The sequence below is a fragment of the Grus americana genome, chromosome 2, assembly GCF_028858705.1.
Source record: "Grus americana isolate bGruAme1 chromosome 2, bGruAme1.mat, whole genome shotgun sequence".
NCBI classification, from domain to species: Eukaryota; Metazoa; Chordata; class Aves; order Gruiformes; family Gruidae; genus Grus; species Grus americana.
The window spans coordinates 61,327,427-61,352,015 of NC_072853.1; the positions used below are offsets into that span (position 1 = coordinate 61,327,427).

General features: G+C 38.5%; 1 protein-coding gene across 2 annotated transcripts in view; it reads left to right on the forward strand.

The window, feature by feature from the left end:
• The first annotated feature begins 50 nt into the window (after nt 1–50).
• The window catches only part of CCDC102B (coiled-coil domain containing 102B), a 218,142-nt gene continuing 193,603 nt past the window's right edge, over nt 51–24,589 (forward strand). The window contains exons 1-2 of one of the 2 annotated variants that reach the window (XM_054817389.1): nt 1,621–1,639; nt 4,140–4,192. The gene's annotated coding sequence lies outside the window, so the exon portion shown is untranslated. Of the gene's footprint in view, nt 78–1,620; nt 1,640–4,139; nt 4,193–24,589 lie in introns of those variants that run through there. The other variant, XM_054817388.1, reaches the window with a different exon arrangement.

Here is a 24,589-nt window from a genome sequence, read left to right on the forward strand (position 1 = left end):
CCCATTGCGCAGGCGCCGTAGGCTGCGGGCCGTTGGGCGGGGGGCGGTAGCGGCCGTTGGCGGCAGCTTTCCACGAGGTGATGTGAATGCGCGTGGGAAAGCGGAGGCTTTGCCTGAGGGGAGTGATGGCAGCCACGGCTCGGCCCGGGGGCGGCGCAGCCCCCACCGACTCCCGGGTCTCTGCGCCGCGAAAGGCGCCCTTGGGAAGCGGGGGGGGAGTGGGCCAATTGTGGCACCCTGACCCGGTGCCGGGGCGCGGCGTGCGTGCGCGTTGTCATCTCGCCAGTGGTTTCCAGAGTTGGGGCCCGCCAAACTTTCTCATTAAGTAAAATCAGTGCTGTGATTCCTTGGAAAGTGAGTTTCAGCAGTAAAACCTGTATCGCTTGTCATGTTGCTAGCTGTCTTTGATTCGTAGAGCTCATCCTGTACCACTTACGATACCGCTATGTCAGCAGCCCTCCTTCAGAATGTTTATGAAAAACATGGGCTTGCTCTCTGCAGCTTCATGTTTTATATCATTCTCGTTAGCTTTCCTCATTCTTTAAAACTTGTTATAGTTATTCCTATCTTCAACTAGCTTGCCTTTCAGAACACATCAGCAGGTCCTGGAAGGGCAAGCAATCCAGCTGAGAAACCTTTTTTTAAAAGTTCAATTAAAGCCGGTCTGCGACTGTTGAGCCTGGAGAAGAGAAGGCTCAGGGGGATCTTACGAATGTATATGACTACCCGAAGGGAGGGTGCAAAGAGGACAGGGCCAGGCTCTTTCCAGTGGTGCCCAGTGACAGGACCAGAGGCAATGGGCATAACCTGAAATACAGGAGGTTACCTCTGAACATGAGGAAACACTTTTTCACTGTGAGGGTGACCGAGCACTGCTAACCAGTCTCCCATCTTAGAGATACTCAAAAGCTGCCTGGACATGGTCCTGAACAACCAGTTGTAGGTGACCCTGCTCGAACAGGAGGCTGGACCAGGTGACTTCCAGAGGTCCCTTCCAGCATCAAATATTCTGTGACTCCATGATCTATTCCTTTTCAGTTTTGACTCCTTCTGTATAAGTTCTTTCATATGTCTTTTTCCCTCATACTGGAGTTACTTTCCTCAGCTGTACATGCAAATGTCTTTGTTGCAGAAGGACAGATTCTTTGCAGTAACAATTCAGTTCCTCTCACTTCAGTGTTTATCTCCTTTTCTAATGTAGGTTTTACAAGCAGCAAATATGGCAGTTGTCTCACTTTTGGGCTCCTGTCTGTGTGTGTGTGTGCTCGTGCATATATCTACACGTATGTAGATACATGTTCTCCTCTAGCATACAAATGAACTGGCTATTCATTACCTTCCTTACCTGGCCTGGTGAGGACCTGCCCTTTACTTAATGCTTCATGGGTATAGCATGTTGGATTCACTTTGGAAAAGCCAGCTACCATATCATAGATTTATTGGCTCAGAAATAGGTCAAGACCTGAGAGTGTATGCCAGAGCTGACATTAGAATTCAAAAGTATCTGACTCTGGCCTATGGTAGACGTATATTTTTCTTACCCATGTTTCACTGAAAGATTATGACGCATTACACATCTTGCAAAGACTTACACTTTTTTTTTTTTCTCTCCTTGCCCAGCCCCCTGACAATAGAACTGGTAAGTTGCTAACATCTGTATTGGATAAACAATGGGAATTGTTCACTGAATAGAATTTCTGTTCCACGGCATTTCACTTTCTGTATACCACAGTAGCTAAGTGGTGTCTGTATGCCTGACCAAATGAGCACAGGCATCTGTTTTGATCCTAATCTGGCTGCTGTCTAGACTGAGACAATGAAAACAATTTACCCCATCAATCCTTTGGTGGAAAATCCATACAGGAGAAAATGGGAATAGCCAAGTAATTGTTAAATTAGTATAATCCTGTTCCCAGACAGTTCATGGCTTTAAATAACTTTTGAAGTGGAAGGAATATTTATATAGTTTTGTATAGATTTGAATAAAGGTGTTTGCACATCCTTTAAGTCCTGTTTGTCAGCTTTGAAGTTTAGTCTCTCTGCAAATAATGGAACATGATTGTTCTAACTTTTGCATTTTGCAAGCCAAAGTCGTCTTCTGCAAGCCTGAATTATCTTATTCTTGAATTACATTATTTTAAAATTTAAATATTCACTGTATACTTACTTCTTAGTAACTAAATTTATATACACCCACATACACAACACTATGCTATATTTATGTATACAATTTATAGTGCAGCTTTACTGCCTAAAATGTGATATGCATATGCAAGATAGTTCTTGCACTGAAATCAAGTAACACGGTATCATGGCAAAAGTATGTGACATGCTAAAGAAATAGATAGCATAATGATACATGAAGTCTAGAGAAATCTCAAGGGTATTTTGTGTTTGTATTATTTCTACTATGAACATTTCATTTGAGAAAAATACAGGATTAATAGATTATTATTAATAGATTACTAAACTCACTGGAGTTTAGTGTAAGAGGGATGATTAGAAAAGGAAAGGGATGACCTTGGTAAATTAGCTGAGCAGGAGGTATGAAAAAAAGAAGGATAAGAAGTAAAAAGCACAGAGAATACTGTTGAAATCTTAGGAGGTACTGCAGGAAAAAGTGGGAATGACAGGGAGATCAGCAATCAATGAAACATTTAAAAGACAAGTTCACATACAAGGTTTCAAAGGCTCCTTCCAATCCATATCATGTAGGAAGATTTAATGGTCCTGCTGTCCCAGATGGTTCTTTTTTTGGATCTGATAGATGGGGAGGTTAAACAAAGGCAAGAGACAAGCTTTGTCTCGTGGGCTGCTGCAGGCTGCTTTTCAGAGCTTCTTCTGCTGTTGCAAGATTTTCAGTCTGTTTGTGCAGGTTGTCCGCTCTTCTTGCCCTGTGCGAAGGGCAGGGGAAAAGACTTATCTCTAACTCTGTCTAAATTATACAATGTGGCCTTATTTTTATTGGAATGTGTGTAATTTTGCCTTAACAGGGAGGGAGGGAAGGAAGGAAGGAAGGAAGGAAGGAAGGAAGGAAGGAAGGAAGGAAGGAAAGCAAAATGAGAGCTTGAACAAGAAAAAGAGGCATAGAAGAAGATGGAAGAGCATTCTGAGGAGGTCAGTTTTGGAGCTAGACTTGGTGGTGAGAGAGTAATCCAACTTACATCAAGAGCTTATGATAGGGACACAAGAAGTTACAAGTTACAAAAAGAAGTTGAGATGCTGCAGAAAGAACAGGTTCTGTCTAATGAAGAAGGCAAACTAAGAAATTCACATGCCTTCTAATTTTGTCACCAGTAGTATGTCTCGATGATACTACTATTTTTGTGTATATTTTACTACTTGTTTTATATAAATTTTACTGTATATTTTGACTTCATTGTGTATTAACTAAATATATTTTCTATTATATAACGTGAAACATGTAAACATCAAAATGAAGTTTACAATTTGCTATTTCTGAACATTTACACAAAGAAGATTTTATACAAAATGTTTTCCAGCAACTCATGTTTTCCTTGCTGTTACATGAATCTGAGAATGTGTGGAAAAAACCCTATATTTTAATTTTAGTAGAAGTAGTCCCAAAATTAACTTAATAATTTCAAAATTAAAAGAGATTTCTTTTTGAAAGTATAGAAAAATATTTTCCTTACTCCCTAATAAGGTACAGGTGTTCTGCACTTTGAGAATATTTACCTGCTTGGTAATACTTACCTTTTACCAAACTTTTATCAAACAGTTAAGATTATAGTGCTCGCAGTTAAGAACTACTGTCACAAACATGTTAAGCAAAACAAAAATCTAAATAAATACTGCTCAAGTAGCTTTTCACATAAACCAGACAGATTGTAGCGATGAAAGGGAAGGGAGCATATGTACTTTAATTTGAAAGTGACAAGTGCACATTTGTGAACAAACGCTTCTTGTGGTGTTACATTTTTACAAAACACATCTACGCACTCCTATAACTACGTGCCAGCTACAGAAGTGCTTGTCTTCATGTGTCATACAAGTACTATTACAAACAAGAATACAGACAACTGTATCATTCATTACTGAATTTTGTAATAGACTGTGCAAAGTTATGCTGCTATAAATAGTTTATATTACTTCTGTTTATTTCTCTTCCATTACAGGATTAAGCTGTACTGATATGTAGTATCTTCCCAGAGGGACTGCATCTATGGTAGTGGGTTCGTACCACTTTTAACTGTGTCAGTACCTTCCTACAGATACAGCCTAAGCCTGTTTCATAAAATAAACTAAACCAGTAATACGGTTGTCATTAATTATAGTTCAATTCAAAGTAGTCATAAACTTGTACTGAAATAATTCCTGTCTTATTAGAAGAAAAGATAATTGCACATGTTGTGGTACACTTTGAGTTTTGTGGGGTTTTTGCATGCTTTACATGAGAACGTTTGCAGTTTTTGCAAGGCACAACACAAGTTGGAATCTGAATTACAAACATAATTGTGGTGGCATTAATACTGTTGACACTGGCAGCAGAATTTGGCTGATCTTATATTAACGTTTCATCTTTCTATATAACATTAGTTTTTAGAACAGCTTGAACTGGTATTTTGGGGGGGGTCTGTGGGTTGGAGAGTGAATTTTTTTTTTAAAACATTACATTTTTACATTCCTTTTATTACAGAGACATCTGGTGGTCTTTGGGTGTATTTACATAACATTTTCCTTTTTTTGTCTGGATTTACTTTAAAGTTTGCTTTGTTATTTATAATACATCACTTATATTTAGAACCTTCAACATTGTGGTACTATATCATTTGAAAATTAAATTGAGAACATTTACATATTATCCAGTATGTACTGGATATTTGTTCTCATAGTTGATCACGGGTATTTTTCTTGCATCTTCCCTGGAGGAGAGATTTGTGCATATTATAGGCTAAGTGAAGTAAAAATGTATTTCTTCCAAAATTTAATGTTAGAATAATCAGTATTTGGTTTTCATGTTTTCAGCATTCAGTTATTCTGATTTGTCTGGTTTAAGAGATTGAAATGGTGACCAAAAATTTATGTCAGAACCAGTTTAATGTCCAGATTGACATGTTAGTACATAAAGGAAGTGCTTTCTACACTAGAAACACTAACACGAACAGGGCTATGCTACCATAGACAAGTTTTAACAATACTCCATGCATATGGCATTTTATAAATAATAGGCAATTACAGGTAATTAGACAGCATAATAGGTAATTACACAGGATAGTAACATTAGATCTCTTCTCACACCAGGCACAGACTGTCAGGCAGGCAGATTCCATCAGATCCTGGAGCAACGCCTCTGGTGTTACAGCAGCTTCTTCTGGTTTCCATCCCTGTAGTCACCCTGCCACAGCAGCTCTTGACACCCACCCACAGCAGGGACCTGTTGGCACAACTCCACCAGATTCATGACCTCCACGTAATGCAGCTGGGCACAGCCATAAGCAGGTGGACAGGCGCTGTCATCCAGCCATGGCCTTCTTCACCAGCAGCTAGGTTTGGCTTTTAGGTAAAAAAACCCCCAAACCCATCCACTCTTTCCACATGGGTATGTACTGCAAAGAAAGTTTTAAATGCTAGGTATACATATTTTACCCGGGGTGGGGGTGGGTCAGAGTCAAACTGAATTTTTGCAGCTTAAATAAGCATTATTCACTTCAAGGAATATAAGTAACATAGGAATCCAAATTTAGAATGTGTTTTTACAGCGTTTACCGTAGTGAAACAAAATTGGCATTGCAATTATTTGTACTGGAAATTATTTTTGTGGGTTCTTTTTGGTTTGGGTTGTTTTTTTTTTATTTGACAGTTTTCAGACCTGTGCCCATGATGTCATTTGACAGTCTTTAAGGGCTAATTAATGCAGTCTTTTTTTCTTCTTCCTTTTTTTTTTTAGAAAAGTTTACAAACACTTTGAAGTGATTTTTACAACACTTAAAATCGTACTTGAGGAATAGTTTTCACATCTGAATTTCTGTTATGCTTAGTGCAGTGATTTTCTGTATGTTGCACCACTAATTTGATATAGTTTGAAACTCCAAGAGAATAATTCATGCAAAAGAAATGTATGAAACTCTAGGGAGCTGTCCTATGCAAGACTCATATTTAGCTTTATTGTACTTAAATTTTCACTCCTCTGCTGGCAGCCAGAAAATTTACCCATCACTCTGACTATAGGAACCAGAACAGATTCATGGTATTTTGGGGAGTTCCAGAGGAAATGTAAAGAGTTATTCAACAATACTTTCTCCCCAACTTAGCCACATCATTTTCTAGCAAATGATATTCAGCATATAGGAGAAAAGAACAAGAAAACAAAAGAAAACATGCTTTAAATTAATGTTAGTTAACATAGCTGGTGGTGTAATTTAAGTCAAAACACATTAGTAATAGCGTGGTGAGATAAATTTGGAAGTATTCTTGGTGTGCAGCAGATGCTGCCTGACAAATGGGAACGTTGTAGTTTGGGTCAGTAGACAGGCAAAAAATTTAAATGAGACACAGACAAAGTTATTAGTGAATTCGTAAGGACCTGATTCAGAGTGATTAAAACAAAGATTACTTGTACATGTTGATGATTTTTATACTTGATCTAGAAAACTGAATGGCTGTATTTGCAAGTTTTATTTTTCTTTAACAGAGAAAGACAGATACAGCCAAAGAAATAATGCTTTTGCAATTTTTATCAACTCGTTTTGCAAGAAGTTCTTCTTTAACTTGATGGAACTGTGCAGAATCCAGGATCTGAGAGTAAAGTTCCATTACTGTCACTCAATCAGGAAATGTTTCCCGATGGTATGGAGCAAATGACTTACGTGTCCCATATGCTCTGCACCCACACCAGGTGTAAAGTTAAACTAGAATACACTTTCCTATTAAGTTTTATCGGTTCAAAAAAAAAAAAAAGTTTCATTGTTTCTTAGCACTAGTAACTAGAGTTATCTTTTTCATTTCTGGCTTTTCAGTATATGACATAATAGAGTTACTAAAGCAATGGTTCCTTGCCGATAAACAATGTTACATAGCTTTTCTGTGTCATCCTGATGACTACCTGTTTGGGTAGTATCACGTAAGTAATGACACTTGTATGTCAAAGAGTTGCAAATCTGCAGGTGGAGCAGGAGCCATCGTCTGAGTGCCAGAAGCCACCACCTTCCAGCCTTCACCTTCATGGGAGGCTCCATTTTCCAACCCAATGAGCACAGACTCTACCTGCAACTCCTTCATTATTGTTGAAGGTTCAGACTCTTGAAGCTGCAGGATCTTGGAGAAGATCTAGTTGTTAAGGGATGTTATAAGTGATTATCAGCTCCAAGCACAGGGTTTCCTCCTGCCTGGCCACTGGCACAGGGTTTGGTCAGACAAGTGTGCTGGCTAGCCATGTTTTACATGTGACTAGTCCCTTCTATAGCCCTTTCTGTCTAGTTCCCACTTTGTTCCTCCCCAATCCCCTTCCCCTAAACATTCTGTCAAAAATTTTGCATAGTCCCACAGGCTGCTCTCAAATATCCTAAATCCTCACGTTTCTCTTGTTTCCTACTTTTTACCAGTTACAAAGTCCAAGTTGGCCCTTTCCAAAGCTGTGCCTGCAGTTTCTTGATGACCCATCAATTAGCAACTGGAGGCTTCTGGTCCTTGGCATTGTCTCTGTTATCCCTTGCTTGTAACCAGGTTTGTGTTTCTGTGGGCTCTTGTTTATTGTTTCCCCCTTTAGTCATTATTGAGTAAATAACGATCAATGCATTGGAAGGGTCCTAGATCAGATGATGACCTTAATCAAGCAGGTGCTCTCCCCTTCCATGTGCCCTTACATCAATCTATTTCTCATAATCTCTGATGCTGCAGAGCCTGGTGATGTTCTTCTGCAGCTCCTTTGCTCAGTCAGAAGATGAGCAGGCAGGCACAGAGCCCATCTGCCCTTACCCCAGCCTCAGCAAGAGTCCTCAGGCATCCCTGTGGCCACATTGCTGCAGAGCTGCAGCTCCTTCAGGAGCTCGCTCTGGGTCGAGGCCTCTGCTGTGAGGGGGTAGTTCCTCCAGCGGAGGTTGGGGACTGTGCCCTGTGGGACGTCACCACCACTGCTGAGCACAGGGACGCTCTTCTCGGCAGAGCATCAGGCCCTTTCTCTGTGCCCTTCAGTGCCAGCTGCTGTGTCTGTTGGCTGCCTGTGTGGGCAGTGCCCTCTGTCTCAGTGTCCCTCACCATTCACACCAGAGCGGATCTGTAACTGCTGATCATGAGGTCAAGTAGCAAATACACTAGATTTGGTGTGCTGCAGATTACATAAAGATTCCATTTGGCCTAGGGACAAATAAGGTAGGTGGTGAGGGTTACCTTGACTAGTGCCATCAAGGGACTAAGAATTCCTCATGTTCTAGCCAGCTGACACATGGTAATACAGTAACAAGCAGGCAGTGTTGAGATAGAGCCTTTACAGGAGTGCTCCGTATGGACATGCTGCAGACCGTCCTTGTTTATTTATGTTTAGGACCTCCATATAATGGTTTCATTAATTAAAGCATAGCTGTCCTCTGCTGATGAAATAAAGTTTACATGTTTACCTGATTCTTTAGATGCAGAGAATATTTCACATTTTCAAGTTTCTTGCTTCCCATCACTCCTTCTTCCCATATAAATAACAATATGTAGATTCTAGAAAGCAAAATTCTCAGAAAATCTTAAAGCATTTCCTGTTTTGGAGATGGGGAAACTGAGACACACACAAAAAAGTGCGGTGCTAATAGTTTTGGGTTTTAATCAATTTGTTTAAAATATACTTCTACCAATTTTGAATTATTTTATGTGTCCAATTTAATTTTCATAATTAGTCATCAGTAAGAAAATCTACATAAATATCACAACTATTGACAGAAAATGTAATAAACAAGTATTTGTATTAGAACTTGGATTTTAATTTTGTTTGATCCTACCAGCCAAAGCAGTTACTATTCACAATTAACTGTATGCTCAGAATACAGACTAGAAATTGCATAGATATAATTTTCCAGTTATGTAAAGGATAAATGGACAGAAATATTTTGAAGGAGACAATTGTAAACAAAAGCAAAGCAAGAAAAATAATCTATTTTTTGTATTTGAATAGTTTAAGTTATTATCCTGGTACTGTGAGAAATCTCATTCCTCTGTGAGGAATCTCATTTTGTCCCTCACTAGGCTGTGTTGCATGTATGTGGAAAGCATATAGGCAACGAGATGCTATGCAACATCTGCAGGAGGAATTGGGACAAAATGTAATTATAGATTTTTGTAGCTTCCTTTTTCTTTGGTGATTCCATGTTTAAAATTTTCCACAATTAAAATAGAAAATTATATGGCAATTTCAGGTTAAGGTGCCATATCAGATTAAATGTGAGTAAAATAACTTCTTAATACCAACCACTGTAATTTTAGTACCTATAGATCTCATTAACCACACAAGAATAATCCCCTTTAGTTTATGCAAGTTATGTGTCACTATGTGTTTGATGACCAATACCCTTCTTGAATTTGGATAGGTTAATTTGTTACTCTTGGTCTGCACATGTTCATGTATCACCAGATACCTAAGTATTTTCTTTCTCCTCCTTCTAATGCAGGGGGTTTACAGACATACTGTAGTATGGGCTGTAATATGCTTGCACGGTGGAAAAAAATTAAAGAAAAATAATTTTTGTTTAATAAGAACAATTGTTTTTGATGGACATGCAAGCAATTTTTTTATTTGTTTGCAATGATTCTGACATTTTTGCTCCTTCAAGAGCCCTTTGACAAAGAGGGTGATTAATTCCCAGGGTTTTTTCCTTTGGTGAAATAGTTTCTAAATTGTGGATAATAGCAAACATCTGCAGAGCTCTATTTGTAGAGCTTACAGGATGCAAGTAGATTGCAGGGTGCTAATGTAATAGCTGTGATAAAAAACAGACACTGTATTAAAGAAAACCAACCTCTTTGGCTGGTAACTATTATGATTTCTATATTGTATCCCTCTCTGTATACTTTCCTCTATACTATACTGTTGCTGGGGCAGGCGCTGACCGCTGCAGAGTGCAAGCGGGATTGTTCTGAGTAGGAGGACACAGCAGAACCCACAAAGATCATTCTTGGTATTTTAAACATCCAAGTTAACATAACAGGACTGTGAATTTTCTTTTAGAGCCAGACATTTTCTGTCACTAGACATCCAGTGCTGCGCTGTGATGACCTTTGCTCTGTCCTAGCTTTCTAATCTCCCATTGTCCTGAGGTTAGAGGCTTAGAATTAAGGTTAATGTTTTCCCATGGTTCAAAAGTAAGATTTATTTTTCTTTAAAGTAATCTGAAAGTATTAACATATTATCCATCTTTTTTGAGTTTTGAGACACAATTACACATGCAAAAATTCAGCATTTGCCAGAAAAAAAATTCAATAGCAACTAGAGAGATCTTTAGGATTCCAACCTCATGTAATTGACAGAAGTATAATTACAGAAGAATTTTCTAAATGCTGTCCTGAAATGCCAACATTTCAAAAGGGCACACTTATCTTGTCAGGAAAATACCTGCACAAGGTACAGAATTAGACAGAAAATACAGTATACATGAATAAAATATTACTGGTTTACATAACTGGTAGTGCATAAAACCGACACACAGCTGGACGCCAGGCTGAGGCCCCTAAGAAAAACTTTCCCAGCCTATTTTTTACAGTGTGTGTAGAAAACAACCCTGTTGCCAGATGTTTTGTTGAAGTTAGATCTGTGATATCCCCTCTGGAATGATGGCCAGCATCTTTGTAACAAACAGCTTAGCTTACGCCTTAGCTTTCCAGCATCCCACTGATTTTCACAGAACTCTATGTCCTCCTTTCAGGCTTTGAAGCTGCAAAAGAAAGTAATGTTTTGTTGGCTTGTGAACCAGTCTGTCAACATCTCAGGACTGTAAATTACAGCACGCTTACTACAGTTTGCTTGTATTGGCAGAAACTAGTTTTACGCGTGTTAGCATCCTGTGATTATTAGCAGCAGCGGAAACTGGAAGAGCTAACATAATAAGGGACTAAACGAGATATCTGGTAAAAATATTTTTGAAGGTTGCTGTTATTCTGTTCTGGTTCTTCCATTCGCGTGAGAAATTATTCTGCTTTTATTGATCTGAAAACATTTTGTTCTGGTAGGCAAGCATACAATCTTGTTTGAATTTTTTAAAAAAATAACCCCCAGCATTTTTATTTATACTCTTTCAAATTTATTTGCTTGTTTTGGCACTTCCTTTTTCTCCTATATCTAAGAACTGGGTTTCTGCACATTTTTTTTAAAGATTCTAATCTGACAGATTCTAGGAGTCTGAATTCCATATCATCTGTCATTTACTTCCTGTGTGACATACATTGTATGCATTTACTTCATCTGCAAAGAAAGACATAAAAAAATATTATCATAAGGTTGTTGTGGGATCTAATGTTTGTTAAGCACACTCTAATTCCTTCCATTGAGAAGTCTCATGAGAGAAAACTTATGCTGTTCAGAAAATTAGGTCTGAAGAATATGAACATATAAACTACACATATAATCAAAAATGTCACTCTGGGAAGATTTACTTTGGCTTTGAGTTAAATAAGTCAATATTATATATGAACCATAGATATTCCCTGCATTATACCAATACCAATATCTAAAAAGGATTAAGGAGTTTAAGTTCTTATACAGTGAAAAGGGAATATGGGAGAAGTTGACACATTACATGAAATAAAGTTTTTGAAATTTCTGTCCAGAGGAGGGCCACGAAGCTCATCAGATGGCTGGAGCACCTCTCCTATGAAGACAGGCTGAGATAGCTGGGGTTGTTCAGCCTGGAGAAGAGAAGGCTCCGGGGAGACCTTAGAGCAGCCTTCCAGTACCTAAAGGATACAACAAAGCTGGAGAGGCACTTTTTACAAGGACACGTAGGATGAGGGGTAATGGTTTTAAACTAAAAGAGGCTAGATCTAGATAAGAGGAAGAAATCGTTCACTGTGAGGGTGGTGAGGTGCTGGAACAGGTTGGCCAGAGAAGCTGTGGATGCCCCATCCCTGGAAGTGTTCAAGGCCAGGTTGGATGAGGCTTTGGGCAACCTGATCTAGTGGAGGGTGTCCCTGCCCATGGCAGGGGGGTTGGAACTAGATGATCTTTGACGTCCCTTCCAACTTAAACCATTCTATGATTCTATGATTGATAGAAATTTCTGGATAATAATTCTTTTTAGTCTCATTTCTCATGGGACAGGAAAACATTTTGCTAGCTGTATAATGGACATGGTGTCCTTTCTTAGAAGCTGTAAACCCTCCTCTTTCATCACTTTGTTTGGGCAGCTTTCACCATGAGACTCTGTAGCAAGATACAATGGGGGGATACAAAAGGATTGTTTGTTGGATAATACATGTGATGACAGGCTAGAACTAGCAAGCTCCTAGGTTAGATATTAATGTGCTTGCAACTCCTTTGAGAGCAGCTGAGTCCTCGCAGGCCAGACAAGCTGTCGGTCGGCTGGGGAAGGGCCAGGCTCCTCCAAATGGGCTGACCTGCCCTGCTGCTGCTGCTGCTGCCGAGGTACTGTCTTCTGGTTCGCTGGAGCTGGCAGGAGGGAAAGGTCATGCAGTTTTACGTCAGTACTTTTCCTTTTGAGTCCTGAAGCTGTTAACTGTTGCACTTCAACAGTTGCACTTCCATCTGTTTTAACTTTCCTTACCTTGCCTAATTTTAGCTCGCCTGCTTTCTTACACCTGAACACGAATTTTCTCGGTGAACTGAAGCCAAGGTCGGGCGGAAGGGCTGTACAAACTAGGGCTGTGGATCTCGGACGGCAGAACCCCACAGCAGAGGGTCACGCAGCAATTAATGAGAGAAATTAATGAGAGAAAAGTGCTGGTACAGAAGCCAAGAAGGCAGTGAAACAAAAAGTCAAAGTCAGATATGGGAAAAAGGAGCAAAAGAGCATAGCATAAATAGTTTAAGACACTGGATTCATTGTATGAGTATGATCTATCCGAAGTCTAGCTTTGAATTTCATGTCCCTGAATGTTGGTATGAAGTCATGGCCAAGTATCAAGGCATGATGATAAAAGATAACTATCAAAGCTATCAAAGGTAATTATGTCTTTTTAAAGTCATATCTGTAATTAAGTTGACTTCTGTAATACATTTCTGGTTTATACTGATTTGTTTTAAAATATCCAATATTGACTGAATTGAGGAAAAAGACATCATTAGATGCCTTGTGTCATGGCCCTGAGGCACCACCAGCCCTGCCTGTCCCTGCCCACCCCCAGGGCTCCCCCACCCTGCCCACAGCCCAGGACCCCATTCCAGCCCCCCGGGGCCATCAGCCCCTGCCCCAGCCACATCTCAGCTGGGCCGGTCTCCAGATCCTACAGCCCTGCCCTGCCCCGCCATGGGTCCCCAGAGCCAGGCCCACATCCCGGCCTCAGCCTGTCCTCATCCTTGTCCCCAGGGAGGTGCCTGATGCCCAGGGCTGGGGCTGCCCCAGTGCCCCCAGCTGCCTGCTCCTGGCTGGGGCGGTGCCCTGGCTGCCAGGCCCTGCCATGACAGACCCGTGGGGAGCCCCTGCCACCCTCATGGCCACCATGGTGCCCTGACACCTTGTATTCACAGACACAAAACTGCAGTCAGAGAATATTAGCAGTTAAAAGTCCTACACACAGGATTATTCATCAAGGCACAGGATGTCCAAAAAAAATGTTACAGCCTCATAATGAATATATTAGTATCGATTCAAAGAGCAGATGAAATTTAACCACAATAGAGGTTAAATAGACCGGTTAGTACTACTGCATTAATGCTCAGGACATTATTTTCTTTTTTTCATTGTTCTGCTACTGACACGCTTGTAAGTATGATAAAGTCAAATAACTTTACACCTAATTTCTCTATGGGAAGATAAGAATAATACTTCTGCTTTTGTTGAGATTTGCTTTGTAGAGATTTGGGGTTTGTTTCTGAGATCTGTGGGCAAAGAACTGAGATCTGCTCTTTCATACGCACGCATGATACACCTCAGCCAAAATCTGCTGAAACAGTTTCCATAACTATTGTGCTTTACAATACACAGGTTGAATTATTATTCAAATACCTCTATATCGTCTCAGTCTCACAGCAGCTTCAGGCTGGGTGGAATTCAGTGAATAAGACTCTTCATCTTCACTCTTCAGTGTCTGCTCAGTGTTCATTTCTGGAAACGAACCAGGCAAGAGTTCTGGCTTATTCCCTATACACTATTTGATTTTTAAGGTTATTTTGACAGTACAAATGCTTTATATGATCATACAGTAATGTTGAGTTTGGATACTATAGTCTGACTCACAGTGCATAAGGTACATAGTGTTCCATAGAAGAGCAAAACAGTTACTAATTTTTAGGTCTTATAAACATCATTATGGATAAATAATTTACAAAGTTACTTAACTGTTTATCAATATTTCCTTGGTACCTGTCATTTGAAACAGGTTATTCTTAAGCCCAAGTGCCTGTACCATTGTCTCAGCTTCACTAGTCAGCTCCAATCAGGAGTCTCTTAACTAACCATAAAAAGTTTTAATAAAACTGATAAAGGAGCTGATTTCATCTTTTCCCATGCAGCAGCCACATGGAGTTGAGACAGACTATGTTTCTAACTACCCAGAAACATGTCTCTCTCCCAGAATGTAGCCATATAATTGAGAAAAAAATATCTGAAAACACTAATACGTGTATGTCTAATCTTCAAAAGGTAGCAGAACTGATGCGTTTCATATGTTTGGAAATGATAGCACATGTGCTGAGAATCGTCCAGAACATTTTTGCTGCTGAGTCAGTTTTATTGGGAAGTTAAAAAATTTTCTATTCATGACATTTCTTCTCTTTGTATTTTGCCATGGTGACAAAAGCCATCATTTTAGTGTAACCATAGACAAGGTTTCTTTGTCAGAATGAGAAGCTGTAATTTCGTACCTTATTAGATTTATAAACAATAACTTCTGCAGCACAATTTTTGCTTCGCTATCAGAACAAACAAATAAAGATAAATAGATAGGAAAATAGTTACTTTGAATATTATATAAACAATACAAATACAAAAATACTCTCAAAAATTCTAGTTGTTACCGTAACTCAATACAGTTCAGTTTTGCAAGCTTGCAAATTATTTGTATGATAATATATGCAGCAGATTTTACTTAAGCAAAGATTTTCTTGATTTCAGCAGAATTTCATATAGATTATAAATACTCTCTAATCTGCTTTATTAGCTTTTTCTATTAAAATTCTTCATTTCTGCTATTCTAGAATATTAATAATATTAGCAGAAAAAAATCTGAGGTAACTGTGGTTATGTGCTCACAGGGAAAAAAAGAGATACCAGAATAACCTCTAAGTTTAGTTGTAGTCTAGCTCAGCAAACACATACAGAAAGCCTGACTGTAACCTTGTCCTGTTTAACATTAGATAACCTATTCTCTTTCTTAGTTGTATTCTGTTGACTTTTACCACCCTTAATTTATTTGAGTATTTAGTTATGTTAGTATGGCAATTGACACATCATAATATATTAGGAGAATTATAAAATACATAAATGCATAAACATTGAGTAAGAAAGACAATATTTGTATAGGTAGTTAACATTTTGTATTAGACATTTTTACACTTGCAAAAACCCCTCATATTTTTGGGCAAGCATTTCTAAGATATTTTACCTCTCCCAAAGATCTTGTTTTTTTCATATATTTAGATGATCATGCATCTAACAAGGCTTTGAGGTGAACTTGAACAGGAAATCTGATTGGCAAAATGCAAAATTGTCCAGTGTCTTCAAACATTAAAATATTATACTTAGGTAAAGTAGGAGCAAGCTATCACCACTTCTTTGGTTCTGTACATTATCCACTTTCCTCACATGAAGAGGAGTACATTAAGATGACAAACTACATCAGTTCTTCTTTTCAAGCTGCAGCTGTTGGCTCTGGTTGACAGTGATTACTTCGTAGCATAAAATATCAGCATAATCATAATCTTTTCTGCTTTTTAGCCTTGGTTGGAAGTTAGAAGGTTCCTCTCGATGTTCTTTCTGACTTCAGTTAAATCTAATCTTCACCTGGCAAAGAAAGTATTTTTACTTTAATCAAACATATCTCCAATGAAATAGTATACGCTACTAAACCATAGTAGTACAAATTAGCTGTAGACTCAGCCTTGTATAAAAAAACCCCATGGAATGAACTTTAGGAGAAGAAATTTTGTCATGTATATCTCCTTGGTTTCATCTGGAGATACTGCACAAGTCAGAGAGAATTAAGGGGAGGTATTAAGTGGCTAGGAGAGGATGGAAAGGAAGTAATTTTCTACCCTTGTGGAGAAATCTAGGGCTGTAGTGCAAGGCACTCAGGCTAGGCACCTTTGGCAGTTCTACCTTCCCTGCCAGAAATGATCTACAATTGGCTGAGTCTCTCCAGAGCTGTCTGGAGTCAGCCACAGCAGGAAATGCAATAAAAGCTGATACCAATGCAGGTGTTCTCACTCATCATGAAAATCAGACATCTACAGGATTATAATCTGCTGAAAGCAGTTTTTCCAGTTTCTCTATCCTTCTGCTTGCCAATTAAATCTTGGTGAGTCATTTCCACAGATTGCTCAGAATTTCAGGCTTTGAAAGATAATAATCTTTTAGATGAGATAAAGTAAGGTAAATGCACTCTGAAAGTGGTATCCTATCTTTAATGTGGAAATGGTATAACTTGGCCTTGGAGGCTACAAGCCACCTGTGCACATAGAAGGTATGTTCTAACTGTATGTGAAGTTGAAACTGGAAAAATTAATAACTAACAGGTCAAATTACATTCTCATGTAGATTTATAAAACAGAATTCATGTATTATTAGCCAGGTGTCAAATATCGGTGCACATAAAGAAGAAAAGTTTAAAGCCAAAAGCATGTGTTTGATTTTAAATAACCTGGTACTATGTGTCTCCTGTTAGGACTTAACATTGGCTAAAGCAAATACGGAAGAAAAAACTCATGTCAGAGATAAGGTGTTTTTCTTATTTCATGAGTGATTTTTTGAGTATGAAAGCATATTAGTATAAGTATATGAATCTTTTTGAGTCATTTGAATTATCTCTGACTTATATCCTTGTATATAATCTTTTTATTTATACACATAACCTTCAGGAATGGTAATCAGCTGATAGTAGGTTTCATCTCCTATTGCAGTGAATATCAGCTTGCCATCTAATTTATCTTTTCATGTAAATTATAATACTTTGTAGCCAGACTATAAAATTAATTTTAACTAAAATACATCCATGCTTGAGTGTGGGGTTTTTTTCTGCATAGCAGAGATAATTTGGTCATAAAATACATAACAGAACACTGCACTTATTTGTGAATAAAGACAATGCTAAAACCACAAATAATTTAAACTAACAAGTTAACTTCTTCAGATTGACCTGAATGGATTTGAATTGGCCACAGAAAAAATTGCAATCCCACTGCAGAGAAAATATGTGCATATGAAAAAAAAATCCATGGAAAAAGAAATGATCTATCTGTCTTTAAATCTGTTCTTTCAGTCATGGAACTGTTGAACACTACATTACTCAAATTCAGGGTTACAAACAGATATACTTAGCCAAAGGGAAATAGTGGAACTTTTACCACTTACCTTCATCAGCAGTAATTCTTACTGTCAGCTGAATAAAAGCAAGTACTGACACTTTAACAGAAAGTGGCATTCTTGTTTTTTCTTAAGAAAAAGATTATTGTGTCCAGTGTTCTAAGAGCAGAATTGTAGTTGCTTTTCTAAATGCCATTGTGTTTGTTTTGGCTGGGATAGAGTTAATTTTCTTCAAGGTAGCTACTACAGGGTTATGTTTGGAATTTGTGCTGAAAACAGTGTTGATAACACAGGGATGTTTTTGTCACTGCTGAGCAGTGCTGACACAGAGCCAAGGGCTTTTCTGCTTCTCACCCCACCAGTGAGTAGGCTGGGGGTGCACAAGAAGCTGGGAGGGGGCACAGCCAGGACAGCTGACCCCAACTGACCAAAGGGATATTCCATACCATATGATGTCATGCTCAGCATATAAAGCTGGGGGAAGAAGAAGGAAGGGGTACAGGGGGATGTTTGAAGCAATGACGTTTGTCTTCCCAAGTAACGAGTATGCATGATGGACCCCTGCTTTGCTGGAGATGGCTGAACCTGCCTGCCCATGGGAAGGGGTGACTGAATTCCTTATTTTACTTCACCTGCATGTGCAGCTTTTGCTTTACCTATTAAACTATCTTTATCTCAATCCATGAGTTTTCTCACTTTTACTGTTATGATTCTCTCCCCCATCTCACCATGGTGGGAGTGAGTGAGTGTCTGTATGGAGCTTAGTTGCTGGCTGGGGTTAAACCACAACAGCCATATACATTAGACAAAAGTAACACTCACTTGGAATGTTTCTTATTTTGCTTATTTGAGAAGTCAAATGACAATTTCCACTTCACTTGATGCCATCATGCCTTCACAACACTGTACATTTCAACTTGTCTACTTTAGCTTAAAAAGATAAATACTTCACAGAATGGCAGGGGTTGGAAGGGACCTCTGGAGATCATCTAGTCCAACCCCCCTGATAAAGCAGGGTCACCTAGAGCAGGTTGCACAGGATCGCATCCAGGCGGGTTTTGAATATCTCCAGAGAGGGAGACTCCACAACCTCCCTGGGCAACCTGTGCCAGTGCTCGGTCACCCTCAGAGTAAAGAAATTTTTCCTCATATTCAGGAATTTCCTGTGTTCCGGTTTGTGCCCATTGCCCCTTGTCCTGTCACTGGCCACCACTGAAAAGAGTCTGGCCCCATCCTCTTGACATCTGCCCTTTAGATGTTTATAAGTATTGATGAGACCCCCTCTCAGTCTTCTCTCGGCTAAAGAGACCCAGCTCTCTCAGCCTTTCCTCATACGAGAGATGCTCCAGTCCCCTAATCATCTCTGTAGCCCTCCGCGGGACTCTCTCCAGTAGTTCCCTGTCTGTCTTGAAATGGGTAGCCCAGAACAGGACTCAGTCCTCCAGATGTGGCCTCACCAGGGCAGAGTAGAGGGGGAGGATAACCTCCCTCAACCTGCTGGCCACACTTTTCTTAATGCACCTCAGGATACCATTGGCCTTCTTGGCCACAACGGCACACTGCTGGCTCATGCTGAACTTGTTGTCCACCAGGACTCCCAGGTCCTTCTCTGCAGTGCTGCTTCCCAGCAGGTCAGCCCCCAACCTGTACTGGTGCCTGGGGTTATTCCTCCCTAGGTGCAGAACCCTACACTTGCCTTTGTTGAATTTCATTATGTTCCTCTCCACCCAGCTCTCTAGCCTGTCCAGGACTCATTGAATGGCAGCGCAGCCTTCTGGTGCATCAGCCACTCCTCCCAGTTTTGTATCATCAGCAAACTTGCTGAGGGTACACTCTGTCCCTTCATCCAGATCATTGATGAATATATTGAACAATACCTGGCCCAGTACTGGCCCCTGGGGAAGACCACTAGCTGCAGGCCTCCAACTAGGCTCTGCACCACTTATCACAACCCTCTGAGCTCTGCCGTTCAGCCAGTTCTCAATCCACTTCATTGTGCACTCATCCAACCCACAGTTACTAAGCTTGCTTATGAAGGTGTTACGAGAGACTGTGTTCAAAAGCCTTTCTGAAGACAAAGTAGACAACATTCACTGCTCTGCCTTCATCCACCCGGCCAGTCTTGCTATCATAGAAGGCTATCAGATCAGTCAGGCATGATTTCCCCTTAGTGAATCGATGCTGACCACTCCCAATAACCTTCTTTTCCTCCACATGCTTATTGATGACTCCCAGAATGAGCTGCTCCATCACATTTCCAGGGATGGAGGTGAGGCTGACTGGTCTGCAGTTTCCTGGGTCCTCCTCCTTGCCCTTTTTGGAGACCAGAGTGACACTGGGTTTCCTCCAGTCCTCAGGCACCTCTCCTGTTCTCCATGACCTTTCAAAGATGATTGAGAGTGGCTTAGCAATAACTTCTGCCAGCTCCCTGAGCACTCATAGGTGCATTCCATCAGGGCACATGGATTTTTAGATGTTCTTTAATGCTATGCTCCCCAACCAAGTCTTCCTTTCTCCAGACTTTCTCTTCTGCCTCCAGGGTCTGGGATACTGTATAGTTTTGATTTGTAATAAATAAGGCATTGCTATTGTCATTAAATCTTTTCATTGTGGTAAATTAAATTGTTACAATACATCACATAATGCATCAAAATATCAGACAGGTAAAATGGTAATTTTTTGTTTTTAAAACTTTTGTATTTTTCTTTCTTACCACCTTTCTGTCTTTAATCGCTCTCTTGGAGGACACGCAGAGAGGAGAAAAAGAAACAATTGAGCAGGAAGGTGCAAAAGAAGTTGTATATTGAATTTTTCTGCATCTTCAGAGACGTTTCACCAGCAAAATTCTATAACATTTTCTATACAGATCCTTTGATCTTTGTAGATAAAAGTTCTAGATATACAGATATGATTACAAATCTCCTTTACCATTTCCATAAGACTTTTTGTAATTAATTTATTTCAACATTTTTCAAGACTATTTTACCTAGAAAATTTCAACTATACCTTAAATTTCTAACACTAGATGAATTCACACTTGGTTAAGGCAATCAGTCAAAATGATGCTGATCCTAGCAACTCTGACGGGTGAAAAGTAGATCACCTATTCAGGTATTAGGCAGGCCTCAATTCTCAGGCCCTGTTTGTAGAACGCTATAACTCATCAGGCACTAAAAGATTTAAGGCTTGTCACCATGACAGACTGATGGTAGCCACCACCCATCTAAAAAAAAAAAAAAAAATTGTCGGTAATCTAAGCATGCTTGAGTTACTAAATTAGTTTAGTATTGGTTTCTGTTTCTAATTCTGATATCTGAATTTGCTCACATATTTCTTCTCATTGCAAATCCATATTTTTGAAGCATGTTTTTGATTTACGACAACACAGTTTTTAGTGATTATTAAAGCTGAGTCTTCATAGCTAAATTATGAGGGGTGGAGAACAGAACTTCTTTTGTGTTAGAAAGTGATCTCTCTCAATTCTAGCACTGATTTTCTTTAGACAAGGAATGGAACAGAACAAAGAATGGAAAAGTCTCACCAAAGAATACTTTCTGAGCAGATGCTTGCACTGTAAGACAAAACTTTTTTTTTCAGAATACAAATAAAGATGCTGCTGCAAGGGTGAAGGGATCCTTACTGAGAGATATTTTCATACATAAATTTGGTTGGTTTGCTTTAGTTTCCACACACACATTTTCTATATGTTATTCCCACCTTCATTTAACTATCCCAAATATTCGAATGAGGGATTAAGTTATTAATATTTTGGATTTTTGAAAATTATCTGTCAGAATTGCATTAATGAGCGAAGTTTCTGCAGAACAGTTTTTATTCTGTTTCTCTCTTGCTTTCTTGTCAACTTAAATAGTACGGAATATATTTCTTTGGCTTATCTGTGAAAGGATCTTGGATACTGGGAAAGTTCATCTTTTCATTTCTGCTAGGCGTTCCTGTGCTTAAGTATGATGGAAAGCCGCCAAGAATAGAAAAAAAAGAATTAAGCAGAATCTTTAAACTATAATGAAGATTGATCTCTTCAGATTAATGTCAACTCTCTTTTACAATCACTTCTAGTACATAGTATGGCGTAGTACTTGCAGCTTATTTGTAACATACAAGTACCTCCACAAATACTGTTTCTGCTGTCATAACTGAAAAGTGATTTGCTCCACAACTTTAATTCAATACATTTGCCTGACACTCTGCCCAGACCAATTCGTTCTTTATTTTTATGCTCTTCAGTAACACTGTTGGAAGTAGTTTGTGTATCTCTTTGTGGTAATGTCTTATGCTGTATATAATACTCTTAGGTGATTAATAATGTTTGTTTTGAAGCTGTGATTAATTTTTGCAACAATAACAGGTAGGTTAACAAACAATAGAATAAAAGCTTGCAAGAAAACATTCTTGTGTTTCTCATTAGACTGCTGAGAAATTACTTATTAACTAAAATTGGTTATTGAATTATCCAAAAGAAGTACATTTTTGATCATGCTTTAGTGGTGCCTTGAGTAAAGAAAACTGCAGAAAGATAAAAGTATTCTATTGCTGTAGTTATTGTTGGTGTGTGAAAAAGGAAAAAAAACCCAAAAAACAAAAAAACCCAAAAAACCACCAAACAAACCACAAGATTTGATCCTATCCAAAACAAAAAACAGACTCATGCTTGACTTTCTACATATAAATGTGATCTGGGTTCTAATTTTGATTAATCCTGGGTAAGGATAACTGACCTAATCAAAGTCACCACATGAGTGTGGATCAAGGTCTTAAATACATTCATGCTTTTTATGGTCTCTTTAACTGCTGTTGACCTAATTCTCAACATCAGTATGCAACTGATGTTCATCTTCATTTCGGACTACAGGAAAAAATCCGGAACACATCTTTCTTTGGGTGTTACTTACAATCTACTGATTTAAGACCTAATTATCATAGTTTCTTTTCTGAAATAGATACAGATGAAGTCCAGATATTCAGAAACTTTACTGAAAACATTATTTTTATTAATACCATAGAACCTTCAATCTTGCCAAATTTTGTCACTTAAAATGCTGAAGATACAAGATGTTTTCATTATTGAGAATGGCAACCCTACAACCAGAGAGACACTGTTGCTTGTAAAAATGAATAAACCATCACTTTTTAACTCAGTAACTGTATTTACAGTGACTAAAGTTTTTGTGGCAGTCACTGTTGCTGTTTGAATATTGAGTACCTGCAGTAATGCTATCTTAGTAAAAGAAATAACTACTTTTAGATTAAAAAGGAAAATGATGAATTTCACTTTCTGTGGAAATTTGGAAATAATTTTTTTTTTTTTTCAAAATGGGCTAGGTGGTGTTTATGATATGAATTTAGACATCTTCCCTGCTTTAAGTATGGTCTGATGAAATACTAGTCACATTGTATTGCTGTTACAGTCCCCTGTATAGAGCAGAGGGATTCTTGTGGGAGGTACTATTATTCTTAGGTTATGGGAGCAGGAAGAAGAAAAGGTTGTTTCTAAAGCTGTGCTTATTAACAGCAGTCACATTCTAAAGATGCAAAGTAGCATCTCATCCTGCAGTCTTCCCAATGTGATACTTCTTGTACACTTCATTGCAGTATTTGTCAGCCTTTTTTTGAAAAAATACATTTATTTTATAATTGATATCTGAGGAAAACAAACTGAGGTATCTGAGCATATGAATGATTCATCAAGAAATATATTTTCCCTAAAAATGTGAGGCTTCATAGTTTTTATTATAGTGTGGGACTTTTCACCTTTTTCATCAGAAATATACATAGACATTACTTGATTTCTTTTATAGGAATGTGTTGATTAGTACTGAGTCATTCTAAGTCAGGTTACTGTGTTTAAAGGTAATGAAATGAAAAACTGTGCTAAGTCTCTGTCTTCTTTGCACCTACATATGCATGTCTTTCTAATCAGTGCGTTAGTGAACAAATCTAGAATTCACAGGAGTATCACAGCTGTGTGCAGTGAATAAAAGGTTTGGCAAGGTGGCCTCCCCATGCACTCTGGTGACCCTGAACAGCAAGAAAAAACATATCTCGGACTCAGCTCTTTTTAGTTTTTCATATTGAAATATCAAACTAGAAACAATTTTTTTCCTTCATAAAGAAGAAACTGCTTAATTTATTCTTAATTTTATTCCATTTAAAATTCTTCTAAAGTATTTGCTGCTATTTCAACATTACATTCTTTTAACAGTAAACTGTAGTCATAAATATGAATTATGAAGTTTTATTAGTGTTTTCTTCATCTACATTCAGATGTACCAGAAATTTTTAATTATATTTTTATTGTGATATTATTTGGCAACTATCTTGCTGAGTTATTTATAATGTACGGAAAGGGGAAACATTTCTCTAGGCATTCAGTAGAAAATAATATGAATATCACAAAATTCTTCTTCCATTTTTATTTCAGTTTCTCATTCTAAAAGTGCTGGAGTGCTGTCCTCTTGCAAATTCCATAACTTCTTTTAAAAATAACCATCAACTGGTCAGGAGACACCTGGGATAAAATCAGAAACAGTTGATATAACTGAAGTATCTTCTCTTGATTTTTATTTTTAAACATAAAACACTCAAATTCTGCTACCATGCGGGAATAACTTCCAAGGCACAGGAATCTTCAAATTTAGAGCCTATGTTATAACCTGCTGTGTTTATTTTTCTAGATATTGGGAATCAGTGGCAGTTCTGCCAAGCTGAGGCCTGTTGAAGTATACTTGTTTATAATGAGCAATCCAGTTTCAGGTGTTATGTGTTAATTTTCACTAAAATGGCGTAATGAACAGCAGAGAGTGAAACTTATATTTAAACTGAATCTTTAACAACAAAAGTAATTTGACCACAACTTTGCTGTGAAGTATTGAATAGCCTAACAGCAGTAAAATGTAATATGTAGTTTGCTCCTGTTTCACTTCTAATAAACAAAGAACTTC